The 19,766-nt window shown below is 39.8% G+C and overlaps 1 long non-coding RNA gene across 7 annotated transcripts in view; it reads left to right on the forward strand.

Annotated features, from left to right (window-relative positions):
* Positions 1-1,032: 1,032 nt before the first annotated feature.
* Positions 1,033-19,766, forward strand: part of LOC117007262 — a 58,730-nt gene continuing 39,996 nt past the window's right edge. For 4 of the 7 annotated variants that reach the window (XR_004420109.1, XR_004420110.1, XR_004420104.1 and 1 more), the window contains exons 1-4: positions 1,033-1,222; positions 12,339-12,500; positions 13,455-13,568; positions 14,850-14,933. This is a non-coding gene — a long non-coding RNA (uncharacterized LOC117007262). Of the gene's footprint in view, positions 1,223-12,338; positions 12,501-13,415; positions 13,569-14,849; positions 14,934-19,766 lie in introns of all 7 variants that reach the window. The other 3 variants (XR_004420108.1, XR_004420111.1, XR_004420107.1) reach the window with 3 other exon arrangements.

Genomic DNA, 19,766 nt, shown 5'->3' on the forward strand with positions numbered 1-19,766 from the left:
CATATCTAGATTTAGTGATTGTATCACATAACTGGGGTCCTTAATGATGATGGAAAACCAGAAAAGATTGCACATTTACATATATTCTAAAAAAGTTGCAATAATTTTAATTGCATTCAAATGGTTCTTGGAAACATTTTAGTTGTAAATATGGCACTGTAGAACTGATCTTTGGAATGTAATGCATAGTTTGAAATTTTCTTCCCTGTACAAACCTCTGAGAGATTTCTTTTTAACAGCTCTGAAAACAATACTGCCATTAAAAAAAAAAAAATCCCTGTATGTAGGCTACATTGATTCCAAGTTCTCCATATATTCATGTTAGCACATTTACCATTTGTGTATTGCTGTTTCACACAACCTCGTGTCTGTGTCAAACCCAAAACACAGAGGTATGAGCCAAACCTTTCATGATTTCCAGATCCATTATTACAATACAATATTCTAAAAGAAAAGTCTCCAGCTACAGGTTGCTTCTTTCACTGAGGAAAGTGTTTGAATTTTGGGTTGTTACTGCTAGCAGGCAGTCCATATGGTGCTAAATCCTATAAACTAACTATAACTAGGTATAAAATTCATAGGGAAAAATGTAATTTATCACAAGTGCACAGCTGGTGTCTGCCTCTAAGTAGTTGTTTCCTAATCTGATACCAACCTGTTCGCAGCTCTGGTATGTTATTGAGCTATAAAATCAATAACAAATACCATGCATGATTCCCTGAGAGATTAACCATTTATTCCAGCTGTGAAGAACGAATGAAGGTTAAAGCAAAGTAGCTGCTTTAAGAAAGGTTTTCATGAAATGAAGCAAAGCCTTGTATAGATTAATTGATATTAACTGCAATAACAACATAGAATGGCTTGTTTGTTTTAATTATGTTTGTTTCTTAAAACAACTGACTTTCAAACTGAGATTTACATGCAGTTTGCTTTCCCTGTGCTCCCAAAAGTGCTTGATACGTGATTTACATTTCTTCTTTCCCCCTAAATGTTTCACAGTTTCTTTGCTCTTTTCTTTAATTGCTACGAATATCTCGGGGAGGATTGCCTGGGGCAGATTGAGCACAAACACCGAGAGCTGCAATGGTGAAGAGATGCAGTGAGTGAAATTGTCGTGCCCTTTCATCCTGGCTCACAGCTGTAAAAGCTGCGGATGTTTTAATGTGTGCATGTGCAGTGGGAAGGAAGTGAGAGATCAGAGTCGTGGGGAGCAGCAGCAAGGGTGAGAAATGAGTGGGAAGGAGGGAAGGGGGAGCGAGCGGGTGCGGGCGGGCACAGAGGGGCAAGGGGCGAGCGAGTCCAGGGGCCGGGTGAGAATCGGGGGAGAGATGCAGCCTGCCAGTGCTTCCTGCCGGCCTGTGGAAAGGGGATCGGGGACGAGAGGAAATGCAAGGTTTTGCAGTATTCCTGGGGACTGACTGCCGGCAGAATCCAAAAAGCCTAAATTTTTAAGCAAAATACAGCTCTTAGCCTTAGATGTGGTAGAACCAAACTGAAAGTAGTGATTCCAAAGAGGGAAGAAGCACCTTTTGAGTCAAATCCTTTGCTGTTTTATGTGCAAAGATATCTGATATAATCTTGCCTGCCTGTTGCTTAACAGCAGTGAAAAAAAAATAAAATGTTAGTACCTTTTTAATAAACTTAAACATTCCTGCTGTGATCCTTAGATTTTTTCAACCCTCTGTATGATAGTGCTTAGCCCTGTGTACCCGCTGCTCTACCTCCTTTATCTCTGAGCTGGTTGCAATTCATTGTTTTGCATTGTATGAAGTTTGTAAAGGACTTTACAATGAAAGACACTTGGGGTGAGTTTACTTGAGCCTAATTCCATCAACTGCTCCTCCTTGTTTTGCTGAAATAAGATCAGAATTTGACCTCAAAACACCCCAGTGAGAGCAGTATTATTTATACTTATTTTGTAAAAGGATAAATTGAAGCACTGGGTTTAAGTGACTTGCCTGAAGGCATGAAGCTTCTCAGTTCCACTGCAGAGACTTGAATGCATGAATCCAAATGCCAGTGTCCTTGCCTTAAATGACAGATGAACTCTGCAATCAGGATTGTGCTCAGAAAATATCTACTAACAGCCATGGGCTTATAAAACCAATCTAAGCCAGGGAAGAGTCCAGTCTCTGTCTACTTTCCATGAGGAGAAAAGCAGTGCTGAACTGCTTTTTTTCCTATAGGTGCAATGTTTGCTTTATAGGATAGGGAAAATCCTCTTTGGAAATGTAAGTTCTGCAGGTTAGGTGACTGTCCTGTAACAGAAAGCCAATTTTTTTCCCCTCTCATCTCTGTGATGAGTACAGTTAAAAAAAAAAAAAAAAAAAAAAAAGACCAACCAACCAAAAAAAAAGCAAAGGAAAAAGAGAATTCCCAAAGAAAAATATGTGCCAAGTTTGATTTAATAATTTTCTTTTTTTACTCTATTTGTAATTTAATGGCTTTAATTATTAAAGTTTATTATAACATTTTAATTGTTTATTCATTGATCTGAGACACTCCATGAAATTCCTTCACTGGGATCATTGCAGTAAAATTGCAACACACAGGAGACAGATCAAGCTTATAACATTGGCAGTCTCATGGGTACTAAAATATCTTCAAAGTCAACGCATTTGCTGATGGGCAATAAGAGAGAGGTAACAAAAAGTAACTTCCCCAGTCCTCTGCTATTTTTAGTGCCTCTGTGGTTGTCTGTACACTTTTTTCGTGTAGTCTGCTTTATCAGTCATAAAGATAACTGAGCTCAGCTCCAGCCTTGGTAGCATTATCTCAGGCTGTCATAAGAATACACTGAACTCTGGAATGCTGCATGTCCATTGTGAATGATGGTCAGCAGAGACAGCACAATGGGGGTTATGCTGTGTCTTTTACCCTGCTTATTCCATTTTCAGATGTAATGTCAGAAGTCTGATGCACTTTAAAGATTATGCTGGATTTTTAAACTGTTTTGCAGTAAGAAATTTGATGCAGCAGATACTGAGAAGAGCTGACAAAGAAATTATTTGATGTTCCTTTTAAGCCTGTGGAAAGTCTGCTCTCAGACTGTAATTTCCTGGAATTTATTATTCACAATTATTCACTGTATTTTGTTTTGGCAAATCTTTTTAACTCTGTTTTGATCACGCGCAGTCTTCCATGAATAATCATCGTTTCAGACTGGAGCTGTTGTGATAGGTCAAAAGAGAAATATGGCACTGTCATGTTTGTGACTGCAAATGGAAGAAACCACTTCTAGTGCAGCATTTGCAAATGTGGATATAAAATTTGGCACCTGTAAATATTCATGTACATACACTTGCAACTATGCTCTGGGCTTGATCCAAAGCCACTAGAGGTAAAAGAAAGAATGAATATTCATGTTGGTAAAACTTAATTCCTAGATGGCTCACTGAAAGCAAATGTAAAGAGAAAGCAGTATAGACAAAAATGCCTTAATGCCACTAAATGTTCACAGGAAGAAAGTCCTACTTATTACATTCTGATCCTGATGGGGTGTTTTTGCTTATGTGTCAATGAAATAACACACATGCATACAAATATAATTACATTCTTACTTTTGGGACTTTCTTTCCAAAACACAGAAGATTTGCTCCTTATCAAAGAGAAGTTAGGAAGAAACTAGAATTCCAAAATATGTAAATCTAGTTCAGCAGAAATGAAGCTTTTTTTTTTCTTTTTGTGTGTATAAGAGGAAACTGAAAATGTTGAAAAGTGTTATTTGATTTATTACACTTTCCCACAAAGCTCAATGCGTAATACAAGCAGAAGTTAACAGCTTCACTGTGGGTAGTGACTCTTTCATTTTCTCTTAGAACACGCACCTAATTTCCCACATATGTGAAATTACAGTAGTTTCACGAATACAAGCCGCACGGATTATAAGCCGCACCCCCGGTGCCTCGACAATGTTGCTGTCTTTGTCAATAGACAAGCCGCACCCCGAATATTAGCCGCACTTTCGTTCGTCGCGAGAATCCGTGCGCAGCTTTCACAAATTGGCCAATTAGTAACAGGATCGCGGCATAGCGGGCTTTACTGGCTCGGGGCGGGGCCAGGAAGGCTCGGCCCGCTCATGGTTGCCGACGGGGCCGGGTGGCCCAGCTCAGCGCCACGGCTCGGCGGGGCTGGCCGGGTGGTACTGCCGCCGCCGCCGGGCTCGCTGGCCCCCCTCTCCCATCAGCACCGCCCCGCTGCCGCGTTCCCTAGCTCCGCCGCCGGGCTCGCCGGCCGCGCCGCGTTCCCTAGCCCCGCCGCCGGGCTCGCCGGCCGCGCCGCGTTCCCTAGCCCCGCCGCCGGGCTCGCCGGCCGCAGCGCGCCGCGTTCCCTAGCCCCGCCGCCGGGCTGCCGCCGCCGCCGCGTTTCCTCGCCCTGGCCGGCACTGCAGGCCCCCGCACCGCCGGGCTCCCCCACGCTGCTGGCCCCGATTCTGCTGGGCTTCCCCCGCTGCCAGGCAGCCCCACCCGCTGGCCTTCCTGCTTCTGCCATGCTCCCCTGCACTGCTAGCCCCAGTTCTCCCGGGCTCCCCCGCCCTGCTGGCCCGGGCTCTGCCGCCCCCCCTGCCCCGCCCTGCTGGCCCAGGCTCTGCCGCCCGCCCCCCACACTGCTGGCCCCGCCTCTGCCAGGCTTTCCCACCTCTGCCGGGGCCGGCCGGGCTCCAGCTTGACTTGGGGCTGCCGCGGGCTCTCACTTCCGTGTTGGCAGCTTTTAGAATTTTGTTAATGTATTAGCCGCCCCGGAATATTGGCCGCACTTCCGGGTTTCCACCAAAATTTTGGTCAAATTGGTGCGGCTTGTATTCGTGAAATTACTGTATGTACATTTCAGACCTCTGTTTGGGTCAGCTTTTACTATTTTTTTTTGTCTAACAGAAAGGTCAAAATATAATATTAAGAGTTAAATTCTTACTAGATGAATCTGAATGGGAAAAAGCCCACTTAGAATGCTGAAATTTCTCTCTAAGGCAGAGGCTGAATTTGGGAGATGCAGTCATTTGACTCTGACCTTGGTTTTGCTTGACTTGTGTTCGTCTGTTGGCAAGTAGCCATCTTCATGCAACACTGCTATGGCACAGCCTACAGGTTCCATCATGGCTAGTTCAGTTCTTTCATGAGAAATGAGGTGCCAGGATAGAATATCACTCATACTAGACCAGAGGGCTGTGTACTATACAGAAATCTATCACTCCTGTGATCAGTTAATTAACAGATTTGGTGCTAACAGTACTATACATCTTGTAATATCAGGCTGAATGGTGGAGTTCCTGTGCTTATATCTGCATGTCTAGCAAAATATGACCATGTACAGTCAGGAGAACCTGTCATTTCGTAGTTCAAGTACATGGGCTCTATTGTCAGCTGGCATAAATGTCCCACTGTCACTTACAAAGAGCAGTGTTGTCTTGGACTGAGCTCTTGCTTGTTTATAGACTGTTTAAAGGAAGACAGAAAGTAACCGGACATAATTTCATATAATTCACCAAAAATTCCAGAAGTTCTTAGTGGTATGCTTCTGTGTACAAGCAAGGGTTTACCTAATGTAAAAGAGTCTGAACCCTAAATACATCGAACAATTTTATTGCAAAAGTGAACAACTTCTTTCTGTACAGGAAGAAAGCACCTATGAATGAGGAAGAAGATGTATATACATGAAACTAATTCTTCTGCTCAAGGGCTAGTTTGTATCCAACACAGAATATTCATAGTCTATTAGTCAGTCTTGATAACACTGAGCTTTGCACGTGATTTTCCCTATTTCAACTTCCAGACATGAAGAATAATGCCCAAATGTTGCCACAGAATTAAATGGTTGCAATTAGACAGTGACAGTAGCTCTGCAATTTTGGAGCAGTCTCCTCATCTGCATTTCAACGGTTGAGCTCTGGAAGTGCTTAGAGAAGAAAGCAGATTTTTTTTCTTTTGCTGTCACTGCCTCTACCACTACCTTTGTAAACTGTGTGACAGCATATTTTTTTTAAATATTTTGGTAGCTTCCCTTCTACCAGGTGTTGTTTTGCCCTGACAAACCTGAAGGTTAGCACTGGGCAGGTGTGAAGCTGCGAGGGGAATAATTGCTGCAACCGACAGTGACGAAAACAGCTCTTCAGTATGGATACTGATTTGAAAGAAGCATCTTGTATGAACCATGGACAATCGCATTTAACTCTAAATAACATGAAATGAATTTTTGATTTTCCCAAAGTGCTTGAAATTTGACATGGGAGGAAGAGCTACCTGGTATTCCCAGTCTTCCATCTAGTTCATAAATGCCTTTCATCACAAATTGGGACATAAAGTTGCAAATTCTCTCAATATGATATTTCCAAATACCAAAGTAGTCCCATGACTTGCTTAATTTAGTTAAGAATAGAGAATTTCTTTTTTACTTGTTTTGACTTTTATAAAAAATGGTTATGGATAATGAGATTTTTGTTGGGTGGATAAAGGTTCATAAAATCAAAAACCAAACCAGTTACTCAGACAAGGTTATTTGACCTTGTCAAAATGAAGTATTTCAAAAATCTCATGTAAAAATAATATTTGAGAAAATGTTTGAGGCAATTGAATCAGCATTCTCCAATGTTAAACCCTTTTACTTGTAAAAAGAGTAGATCAGCATTAATAAAACAGTGAAGTGAAAAACAGTGGTTGTGCAATATTTTCAGAGGGCCTGAGAGATACAGTAGGTCAAAATGTAATATCACTGAAGCTCGTAGAAATTTTGTCAATACTGCAACATGACTCATGTTCTACCCTGTACTTATGAAAATTCAACATTATCTACTTGATAGACCAGAAAACAGCATCTGTATGTACATATCAGCTGAGGATGCTGTACACTGAAGTTCATCAGCTGAGATTGTGAATATTGCAGTCCAAATGCATAAATTTAGCTTCATTATTTGTATTTTTGCAAACTATAAACTAAGTCTGATGAACAATGACCCTTTATGGCTACTCTGGATGCACAGTGGGTGTATCAGAATGAGATGCTGATTTTATTTGGATTTCTGCCCTTTTGTCCACAGGACCTCAGTTTTGGCATTGTTTGCCTTTGCCTGCAAAGTTCATTTCTGTTTCAGCATCTGCTCATGGACAGGAGTCTGCTCCCACTTTTTGTTTTATGGTACATCTATTGTTGTTTCACCACTATCTATACATGTGTTTGCTGCTCCTCCTTGCTTTCTGCAGCAGCTGCGCTCTTTCTTCTCATGTCTGCCATACCAGACATATCTACATGCAGCCAGGCCTCTACCTCAAGCATTTAATTTGTTCCAGTAAGGAATGGTTTTCATTTTCATTCTAAATTCATTTCCTTTTTACACAGATCTGTTGTGATAATCCTACCTTTTCTACTGTATTGTATTTAAATTACAAATGCAGAAACAAGACTGAGGAACGAAGAAAGGTCAAAACCAAAAAAACAAATTTATTTCCTAGCATCTTAAGATTTTTTTCAAGCTACTTCTGGTGAGAGGTAAGTGTGGGGAAAGTTTCTTGCATCCTATTTAATGTCAAGTCATTTGGAATTTATAAGTACTCGTAAAGCTTCTCACAAGGATTCAACTGCATCACAAATCCTATTGATAATTATTAAGAAATATATAATCAAATATTTGCACAAATATTTGAAAATAAAAAGAAAATATTTATTCTTCATAGTAATTTTTTGTTTTTTACTCTTTAGGGGGCTTTTTTAAACTTGTTTGTTATTAGAAATTATGTCCTACAACTTCCAGATTAATATCACAGAATTAAAAGACTTTCTGTAAAAAGCTTTCTGTTAACTGCTCAAAGGCAACTTTTAAGTCTTGCCAGAATACTTTCTCAAGGATTTTTTTTCTAGAGAACCTATTTGTTGCTGCAAGGTGCAGTGATGTTGAACAGGTAAGATTTTCATGCTTCAAGTGCTCATGTGGCTTCAAGTGCATCTGAGGTTTGCTCCAACAGATCATAGAAGGGCATCAACCTTGATTTTCTCTTTAAATAGCCCCTGCTCACAAGGAAACTACTTGAGATAACAAATAAGTTTCAGAGATCACACTGTAAACCTAAGAAACCCTCATGGACTGAAAGCTACTTAGTCTTGTAAAGAATAATGTTTGGATAAATGACTGTTATCTACTGATGCTATTTGCACTAAAATGCTGGAATGTTGTGGCTTCATCTATGATAGTAAACTGGATAATGCTAGGGCTTGTTTTCTTGTTCCCACATTAGCTGGCACAGTCTGGACCCCTTCCCATTGCTAAGTTCTCTTATTTGCACAGCAGCCTGCTAATAATTAAGCTACAAACTGGAGACAAATGGAAAACAAGTCCTTGCTTTCTGCTGGCTCCCAAATTTTGCCCAAGAAATTTTGGGGATTTGGAAATTTTTTCATTTGCTAGGCTAAATCTGTGCTAATAACTATTCAATTATGAAAATAAGCAATAAAATTCCCAAGAGCACCACTTACTTTATTAGAATATATGTTCCTTATAATTATATTCTAAAATAAAAGATCTTTTTTCAGGGAAGAAGTGTTTCTTAGCATAAGCTCTCCATTCCAGGAGTTGCCTTTTGCACTCACTTTCCCCTTTATATGTTGTCTCAGAGAGCAAATAGCAATAAGTTCACATGAAGAACATTGTACTTACTATTCCCTATGTCACATGAAATGTGCAATTTTATCCATGCATCTTTAGAGGCTTCTGAAAAAGAAAAGCAGCCTGAAGTCTGCTGGGAATATACTGATTAAGAGATGTGATTGAAATGTTAATGAAGATATTCTAAGGCTGACAAAGGAAGATGTCTTCATATTCCACAGGACCGTGAGGTCTTTCATTGCCCAGTCACAGCAGAGGAAAATCAAAATAAATTGAAATAGGAGTAGACCCTGCCCATTACTGGCAAAGAGTCTGCCCTGTGTCTCTAATATTTGCAGTCAACAACGGCAAAAAGCTAAAGGAGAGGTCTGGTAGTTCTCAGCTGCCAGATCAGAGACATACTTTCAAGACTAATTAGTAAACCTCAAACACTTGTAACAATGAATTGTTAGCAGCAGCTTTAGAAATTAATTTTTCTTTTAAGCAGCTTGTATCTTTGTTCTGTTAGTGCAGATCTCTGTTTTAAGTAAACATGCCTTTTAAATCTTGTCTATAAATAACACGAATAAGCTGACAAAACATTACACTTTTGAAAAACAAAATCACAGAAACACATAGTCACAGAATGGGTAAAGCCGGAAGGCAGCATAGATGATCACCTGGTCCAACCTATGCTCAACCACGGTCATCCTGGAACTCAACACACAAGATTATGTTTAGGTAATTTGTGAATATCTCTCTCCAGTGAGGGAGACCCAACAACCTTCCTGGGAAGTCTGTTCAGTTCTTGGTCACCCACACATTAAAGGAATTATTATTATATGTTATTATTGTATGTTATTATATGTTATTATTATATGTTCCTCTTGTTCAAGTGGAACATCCTGTGCAACATCTGTCTCTTGCCCTATTGCTTGGCAGCACTGAGAAGAACCTGGATGCATCCTCTTGACACCCTCTCTTCCGACACTTACAGACATGGATGAGGCCCCCTTTCAGCTGTCTCTTGTGTAGACTGAACAGGTCCAGCTCCTTCAGTCTTCTCTAAATTAGGTACTCCATTCCCCTAATCACCTTTGTCACCCTCCATTGGACCCACTCCAGGAGCTCCCTGTGTCTTTTGTGCTAAGGATCCCAGAACTGGATACTGCACCCCAAATGCGACCTCACCAGGGCTGAGCAGAGGGGCAGGACACCTCCCTTGAGCTCTTCCCCAGGTTCTGGACCCTGCATTTTCCTTTGCTGGATTTCAGAAGGTTCCACTCTGCCCATCTCCCCACCCTGCTGGGGTTCCTCTGAGGGGCTGCGTAGCCCTCTGGGGTATCAACCACTCCTCCCTGCTTTGTGCCATCAGGGAGCTTGCAGAGGCAGCCTCTCCCCTTTCATCCAGGTCATTGATGAATAAGTTAAACAGAGTAATAAATCCTGGGGAACACCTCTAAGGACAGGCCTCCAACAAGATCCTGTGACACTGATTACATCTCTCTGGGATCTACTATTGAGCCAGTTCCCAATCCACCTTTCTGTTCACTCATCCAGTCCATGCTTCCTGATTTGCCTATGAGAATGTTGTGAGAGGCAAGCGGCATTCTTGAGTTGGCAGGATGTCAACCTCCTTTGAATATCAACCAGTCTCTTGGGACCCCTCTTCCCTGCAGAGCCTGTTCTCTTGGGATGGTTCCCAGATGATCCCTTAAGAGGCTAAAGTCGACTCTCCTGCAGTCCATGTTTGCAATCCTACCTGGTGCTCTGCATCTTCCTCCCCCAGTACTGAGCTCCAAAGTCACAGTCACTACAGCCAAGGCTGCCCTCAACTTTCACATTCCCAACAAGGCCTTACCTGTTTGCTAGTATAAGGATCACCTCGTGGGATCCTCCACTACCCATCAGTGCTTTCCAGGGACCTCCTGGAGTGTTTGTGCTTTTCTGTCTTGCTTCTCCAGCTGATGCCAGGGTATTGAAGCCCCCACAAAAACCAGAGCCTGTGACTTTGAGGCTGCTTTAACCTGCCTGGATTAAACCTATTTTGTGTTGTTCAGTGCCTGAATGCATTTATACACAGAACTCAGATGGCAGAAAAGGAGGGTGTCCATTGAGTTTAGGAGCTAGTAATGCAGTTTTCTAGTAGAGGATCTGTTTGAAATCAGTGCTAATGGGCAAGGTGGTTTTTTGGCAAGAGGATCTTAGTGAGAGAGTATTCAGATTGGTGGCATTAAAAATGCACTTACATTAATCTGTCTCTGAGCAGATGTTCCTGCAAATCTTATGTATTGGGTTACTCTGTGACTTTGGGGGAACTTGCTAATTTTATTTCCTGAAATTGAAGGAAGACAAAATTTTATCTGCTCTGCGAGGCTGTCCTAGAAGTCTTGAAATGCATCTCTGTGAATTGCATCTCTGAGGTGGCCTGTTAATACTGAGAATTCAAAGTCCAGGCTACAAATTTTTAAAGAAGGTGTGTTATTTCAGGCTACACCTAGTGCAGGCCATGAACTGAAACCCAAGTAATATTTGAACCTGGCTATTTATGGTTGCAGTGTTCATCTTTCAGTTTAATTTCATCCAAAAAGGATGGCTATTCGGTCAATCTTAGACTGCTATATAGTATGAAACAAATGATGTGGGGCATGGGAACGGTTGGACTGTTTTCTTCAAAACCACACTCCTGGTTTGAACTAAACCAACAATGTGAATATACTCTGCCCTTGAACTGTTGTGAAAATACAGTTTTGAAATTTATTGGAAACATCATGGTGATTTTGATGTAGTATTCATTGAAATGAACAAAAACAGTAGGCCTAAATCCTTTAGAAAATAATTCTAAACCAACCACAATGTGTCTCTTTAGAACCCTCCAACTAATAAGTGAAATAGGAAAGCAACAAAATCTAATTTTATAGTACTACAATTACACAAATACAATAGTAAAGTGAATACAGTCAAACTAATTTTCTTATATCTGTAATTTATAATTAACTAACAATGGTATTTATTTGTTTGGAGCGCTAGGATTTTTGGTTGGTTCATTGAATTGAGTGTAGACTTTTGTTGCACTTCTTTGCTTTAAATTCTTTATGTAGTTGACCTTTCTGGCACAGCAGTTTGGGACCACCACTGATGAAATGTTATTAATATCTTAGCACAGCTACATTAATAATCCAGAGGAAACACAGCTAAACATGCTTCTTCCAGCTTGCTCAGTGACTTAGCACCAATGGTGTGCACAGCTTGTGTAGGTGACCTGTTTTCAGCAGGAGACCTGGATACCCTCATTCCCCATGGTGAAGGAAAGGTGATTCTGTTGGCTGCATCTTCTTGGACTGACACCATATTCTAGGCAGAAGCTGCTTCTCAGCACAACTTTTGTGAGCTCAGGAAACTGACTTTCCTGGAACATCAGTTCCAGGAAACTCAGTGTAGGACTTACACAGACCTCTGCATGACTGGCCAGTTTAGAAGATGCACTGAAAGGGATCTGAAAACTGCACACAGATTCTCTAGCAAGGCCAGTGAGACAGCACTGAGTGTTCTGCCTTCCAGTCCTTTTTGCAGACTGCAAGATGGATTACTTCATCTTAATAGCTCATATGTACTGTTAATATTATTAACATTTATTAACCCCTCTTGCTGACTGTTAATTAAATAATGCAGAGTCAAGCCTTAATTCCTTCAGTGCTGACTAAATATCTCTTCCACTTGACACAATTTCATTTATCATTACCCTATGTCCCTTGTGTTTAATTTTCAGATGAACTAAATGACTGTATTTGGTATTTAAGATACCACATTAAAAAGGGCTGTGAACATAATAAAGATAAGCAGGATTACCAAGAGTCTTCACGGTGAAGCCAATAAACAAACCTGACTGTAGGAAATTGAGTTCTCAAGAAGTGTGAGAAAAGAACCTTGAGTAAGTTTGTCTTTTAATTTAAACTTATGAAGAATAGCAGTTAATAAGCCTTTGCTGAAATGTGGCAATGTTCTCCACATGTGACAGGTTTAAGTTTACACATAAATGCTGGAGCAAATGGATGAGATGATTGCCCAAAATGTGAACCTAAGTTATGGTAACCCTTTACCCCAGCTTGACTTTCTACTATATCATGCTACTGTGAGCCCTACCAGAGCTAAAGAAATGATTTGATGAATGGGCTTTTGAAGCAGTTAAGCTAATGTTCCCATAAACCTTGGGGAAGTATGCAAATGAGTTGTTCTTCTGGATGCTGATAAAAAGCACTATTAATAAATGGAAAATAATTGTTTGACAAGCAAGATAACCTTTTTCATGGTTGTTGGTATGCAATAAACAGTATCAGAGGTTTTAAAATCCCTGTAACAGGAGCACTGCGAGAGTGGTACTTCCCCCTCTGGAATTTTGCAGTATTTTCCAGAGTTGACTTAAAAAGTAGGCTATGGTAAAGAAAGAGAAGATAGGCTCAAGGATGAATAAGATCTACCTCCAAGCTAACCACCGTCTTGTCTTTCCCCATCTATTTTGTCCCAGCTGTGATCCTTGGGGTCATGATTTTGTATACTGAGGGTGGAAGGGATGGAGAAACAACCAGAAAACTGGTAAAGTTCATCCAAAAAAATAGAAGGTTGTCACAAAGTAGACATACCAATTTTTCCTTTTCTTTCACGAATGTTACTGAGGAAAGCTCCTCCACCCCAGAAGTAAAAATACGTGTGGTGAAATATGGAGAAAAATACTGCACAGGAGCAGATCTTGTTGCGTTGGTGTATCTCACAATTCAAGATGGAAAAGGGCAGAGCAGACTTTCTTCATCTCTATAAATAACATGCTGCTTTTTATCTGTGTTAAAAGATTTACAGAATCCTTTCTTTTGGCACTTGATCACTCTAGCTGGCAGTAGAAACACAGGAACTTCATGAACAAAGAAAATCAGAGGAGAAGAAAAATGGCTCTGCAGTCCTACTGGGATCCATTACCATGGCAGTTTGGTCTCTCACACATTAGGTAATGTTTCTTGATTTTTTTTTTCCCCTTTATAGCCAATTCCAGCATAGTGAACACAGAGTACAGGAAAGGCAACCAAGTGTTCAGAAATTAAGGGAAAATTTAGTTTTGACCCATGAGTTATCTAGACCTTGCCGTAGTGTTTCTAGCCAATCCCAGTGCTCCAGTTTTCTACACTAAAGCTCTTGCAGTTGCTGAAATGGAGGCAAATCAAAACAGATCATGTGGGCAGAAGAACAAGTGTGCTGCTACATGAAATGCCTTATTTCCTACCAAAAGTATGGTCTTGATATTAGAACTGATAGTAACACTTTAAAATAACTTGTGTATAGAATTTCAATGTGAATTTTTAAATTAAAGAATACATATCAGAGAAATGCAGCAAATCCAAAATGTGTTTTAATTTTGTCTTGTATTTTTTAGATGTTTACCCCTTCCTTTCCTTTACTGAATTCCATGCCCTTTTCATTATTAGAGCTTAATAAGATATGCAATATCTAAGGAAGGGAGGGAGGAAAGGCAAGGCAAGGCAAGGCAAGGCATATTCAAAGGAAGGGTTTCAGCCATCATAAATGCTGCAAATTTGCCTTTTGTTTAAAAAAAATTAAAAGAAGTCATGTAAACCTTTCTCAATTACAGTGACACTATAATTTGATGACTTGCACTTGGTTATGTCATTGTGAGCTATTCTGATTTCCAGCCTATATCTTAACCAAACTTGGTGCTATTAACAAGAAGATTTTTTTTTTTCTTCTTGTACTCTCTATCATTGCTTCTTTCAAACAAATTTCACTGGAATTCATATTAGCAGATTTTCTTTTCCACTTTGTTGGTTTTTTTAAAATTTAAATATTATATGACAATTATTTGGAATGTACAATTATATACACAGGAGGAATATGAAAATTAGTGAGACTATCTTGTTATCAATAACTTTTTCCTCTAACCCAGACCAGATACATTGTAAATAGTGGTCACGTATTTTATATTGCATTCTGTTCAACTGTATGTTTTCTTATCAAAATCCAGTCATGAAGTCTGTCCACAGAGTGCAATGTGACTTGATTAAAACTGACAGTAAAATAATCTCTATTTACCTATAGTGAATACAATTATGAGCTATTCCTCTCAATTTCTCTCCCTGGGCTTTCTGAACTTTTTTTTTTTTTTGACAATTTTTTCTTAATTATGCAAGTAATTTTTTTCATTAATTGCATTCAAACACCATACATTAGAAACAAAAATAAGAAAATCCCATTGTTCTGTCAATGCATTTTCTAGGAATTCAGTGGACACTGGGTGGTCTCACTGACCCCATCTGGGCTGCACAGACCTAAACACCAGACAGCAAGTGTGTTCCTGCCAGTAAGTAACAATGGGGACTTGGGCAGCTGTGGGAAAGGAATTCCCATCTTTGCTGTGGGCATAGTACTGCATCTTTAGCTGTTCCCTTAAACAAAGCTAACCTGGCAGCAGGGCTGATGACTTCAGCAGGGACAACATGGGACCTAACAACAAAGCCTAAACAGAACAGGAGGTATCAACCAGTAAGAATGCCTGGGAAAGGAGTGGAGTCAGGAGACCTGGGAAATGGTTGTGAAACAGTTTGTGTGTCACCAAAAGAAATTATTTCAGCCTTATTTGGCCTAAAAGACCTGGACATCTGGAGAAAACATTTAGCTTTATAGTTCCATGAAATATCACTGTTTCCACTACAAGACACTACTACTTCCATTGTACACAGTCATGAATATATATTTCTGAGAAATAATTGATTTTTGAAGTCAAGATATTCTAATATTGTCTTGTGTAAATATCAGAGTTATTTTGATTTACTCCAGGTGATATATCATTATTTTTATTATTATATTTTTTTTTAAACTAGTAGTGCATTTAATTCAAGTGATATGATGAGAAGATTGAATTTTTCCCTTACAATTCTTGCTTTTGTAGTCACTGTTTTTTCCTATCTTTCTCTGCATTTAAGGAAACAACAACCAGGTTTACATCACAAAAAAAATATGATTTTTTATGATTACCAAGATTACTTAGTCCTTATTTAAATTTAAATAAGTGGATTTCATATTTAAAAACGAACACTGTTTAATATAAGTAGATGACAAAAATTCAAAAGATTATTATAAAAAAAAAGGAGTAAGATGACTTTTAAAACTTATTAGAAATATGACCTTACAAATGTTCAGCTAAAGTACTTTTAGAATACTGATGTCACTAGATGCATTCCACTGTCTAAAACTAATTCCATTTAAGTAAATTAAATGTGTACCATTTTTCCTTCATGCAAGTTAAGAGAAACTTACAGCTTGTTAGGTATTTCTGATATGATTGCAAACTTTTACTGGATGTCTTGTTTAAACACCTGCTCATATAAGAACTATCTCATTGCCTACCTGCTAAAATGGCTTTCAGTCTGTAGGATTGAGTCTAATGATGGATTTTTTTTTTTACTCTGTCTCAATGCCTGCATTAAAAGTAGACTATGAAATCTGACCATTTCAGCTTTACAAGTGAAAACCAGTTGGTTAATTATAGCAGTCAAAAAAACCCCAAAACAAAACCAAAAACAACAACAAAAATCCCAAACCAAACCAAAATAAAAAACCAAAACAAAACAAAACAACTGGAGAAATTTGGTCATAGTTACTTATTCAGAAGGATGAAACTTCCATAACTCAAAGACAAAACCTGTATGCTGAGAAATTACAGTAATTTCACAAATACAAGCTGCACTGAGTATAAACTGCATCTCTGGGTGTTGGCAAATATTTCATTCTTTGTCCATAAATAAGCCGCACCTGAGTATAAGCCACTCTGTCGTTCGCAGAGAGGACCTGTGTGCAACAAAGTTGCCAATTAGTAACAGAACTGCAGCATGGCGGGGTTTACTGGCTCGGCTCGGGCTGTGCAGGCTTGGCCCGTTCGGGGCTGCCGACGGGGCCAGGTAGCCCAGCCCGGCGCTGCCACTCGGCGGGGCCGCTCGTGGCTGGCCGCTGCCTCTGGGCTCGCTCGCCCTGGCCCAGCGCTACCCCGTTGTGGCAGGCAGGGACGGAGCCCCCCCAGCTCCTGCAGCGGTGGAGGCGGGCGGGGACGGAGCATGCCGCCTCCTCCCCGAGCCGCAGCAATGATGGCACAGGGCGCCCACCTCCTCCCAGAGCCGTGGCAATGGCGGTATGGGGCCCCCGCCGCCTCCCTGAGCCGCGGCAATGGTGGCACGGGGCCCCCCCCGTCTCTCCCCCGGACTGCGGCAGAGGAGGGAAGGAAAGAACTCTCCCTCCTCTCTCCCCGCCCCCCGTGCTGCCTGCAGGGAGCCAGGCTCCACCCACGGTGCAACAGAGTAACAATTTGTAACAATCGTGAAATGCCGGCTTTTACTGGCAGGTGCTTGGCTCGGGACCCTGGCTGGCACTTCTGAGGTTGTAAATGTCAGAAAAATATTCACATATTAGCCGCTCCTGAATATAAGCTGCATTTCCGGTGTGGGAGCAAAATCTTAGTCAAAATGGTGCGGCTTGTATTCGTGAAATTACTGTACTGTATATTGCCTACACAATAACCCCACAAATACAACAGAATTTTAATGAAACATGGAATTAGAATAATATGGAGTTAGAATAGGCCTGGAGTCAGCTGTACAATGATAAAAAAATCCCCAAAATGCTCATATGGAGTAGTCCTTTTTCTTATCAGAATTTTGGAAAAGTACTTCACCATGATTTCAGGCATACCATAGCTGCAGTGAAAATCATCTTTCTTTCTTTTGCTACTCCATCATTTCTATTCTTATAGCTGCTAATGAAAATGTAGAATAAATGGAAAAAAAAAAAGAGAAGTAATTAAAAGCTTTCTCATCTTTCCTTTTTGATTCTGAAAGTTGGAAGAAATTATCAAATATTCTGACACAAATTTATTTCTATCTGTTTTCCATCAGTCACCAAAATTATTCTGAAAACATAATGGGAAAATATTGTAGAAAAGATCTAGCAGGCTGTGGTGTTTTCATGGCATGCTGATTTAGTGAAGAAAGATGAGTCAATTCTAAGTATTTTAGCTGTATTATTAAAACAGAGGGTTTTTGTGCTTTGGTTTTCAGAGATTTTTGAGGTAATTAGGTCACAAAACCAAGCAGTATGATCAAGACCTCCATTTGGAAGCAGTTAGAGTCTAGCGTAAAGACTTGTAAAGTACAGAGGATATGCTCGACAGAGCACAAGTTTATGCAAATGGCACTGTACGCAAGCATTTTTTAATAATAAGGCAGGAAGTCTGTAATTTTTTGCAGCAGAAGTAAGAACTGTGCATCTAATCCTGAAAATGTTACCTTTCAAAGGTGGTTTCCTTTGATTCTGAACCCTGGGATTGAAATTGTACATGATAAATTTTAATATTTAAGGTTTTAATTGTTTAAGATTTTCTTATTTTTAAGTTTTCTGGACAGTATATCTCAGGAGCATGTAACTTTGAAATGTTGCACCAATTGATTAGCATTAACTCAAGTAAAAATACTGAACCATGACATTTAGAAATGTAATCTTGATTCCTCTTAGCTGTTTCTGGCTGGTATCTGAATGTTATGCTACAAAATTAAGTTCTGATGACAGCATCAGAAAGAAATCCCTAAATCACTTGTTCAGTTTGGATTTCTTTTTTTGAGTGTGAGGCAAAAGGGAAACTTACCATGTTAAAATACCAATAGTAATTTTTTTCCTTAACATTTACAATTTGTCATCGCAGAAGTCCAAAAAAAATGTTTTAAGAACATTTTTATGACCCTGTGGGCCCTGCTACATCTGCAGGTTTTGTGTTTAATGCTCCCATCTCACTCTCAGACCCATGTTTGTGGGTTGGGCCATTTCCCCTTGTAGAGCTCAGCCTCCTCCCCAGACCTTTGCTGCAATAACCTTGCAGAAGTCGCTGATGGGTTGCACGCCGTAGCACTCTGGCAGCAAGTATGAGCTGCACCGAAGCCAGAAAGACAAAGTTGAACCGCCCTTGGATCTAGAGCCTGTGCAGTCACCCAAATAAATACCTTTGGATTTTCAGGTTAAGGAAAACTAACACTGAAATATTTAGAAATAAAAGACAGCAAATTTTAAGCATTGTTTTTTGACTTTTTTTTTTTATTTTTAAAATTTTTTAAAATTTATTTAACTGCTACATGTGGCTAGCTGATTTCCTCAGGGAAATGGGAATAAAAATTCGAATATTTATAAATTTTCCATGCAACAGACTCTGGGATTTTTGAAGACCTCTAGAATGGGAAATCAGTGCTATCACAGCTTCCAAAATAGAGATGGTCAGGGCAAGGCAGGGAATGCACTGCCTCACAGCCAGTGTAGGAACTTCTCTAGGGCTAAAGTACAAGTCACAGCAATTTAGGGCACAGGTTTAAAAACCTGAAATCTTTCTCTTCATGATGTTTTGAAGAATATCTAAGTGTATACCTCAGATATATAAGGCATATTTTTACACAGACTAAGGACATTTTTAGTACTTTCACAAGCTTTAAAAGAACTGCAGCTGTCATTGGCTTTGTCATTAAAAACTTTTAATAAAGCCATAGTGAGAAAATAGGAGTCTAAATCCAAGATTTCTTCTAGACAGTGGTTTTACCTTTTTTCTACAAATTTTATCCAAAGTCCTTAATTCCTAACTAATCAACAACTTTCTGAGTTTTTGTTTAGTTGGTGTGTGACATATATTGAGCAAAAAAAGGTCTTCAGTAGGGGAAAAAATAGGTATTTTTTTTTTATGACAACTTTGACTGTATGCAGGATTTAAAAGAAAATTTATTTCCTTGAAAGTTAAAAATAGGAAATAAATGAGGAGGAAGAGAATAAAAAGGAGAAGGAAGATCGAAAAACTAGAATGTTTCAGTGATAGAAGACCAAACTCATGACAATATGCAGATTGAGAACAGCCTCCTGAAAAATATGATCCTTCTTTATGGAATTGCTCATTTGCATTTGCACACAGCTATGAGTGTGTTTCTTCTGTAATTGGCAACACAGAAGATGAGATGGAAAGGGCATTGGCTCAATGATGTGTGAGGATTTCCTCACACTCCTTGCCAAGGTTGCTGGTTACAGTGACTGTAGCTGCAATCTTGTTTTGACTTTGTTTTCTCAAAATGACTGTTACAGCCTTCCTTCTCTCTCAATTGGGAATTAATGATTTTCT

The sequence above is a fragment of the Catharus ustulatus genome, chromosome 1 (genome assembly GCF_009819885.2).
Source record: "Catharus ustulatus isolate bCatUst1 chromosome 1, bCatUst1.pri.v2, whole genome shotgun sequence".
NCBI classification, from domain to species: Eukaryota; Metazoa; Chordata; class Aves; order Passeriformes; family Turdidae; genus Catharus; species Catharus ustulatus.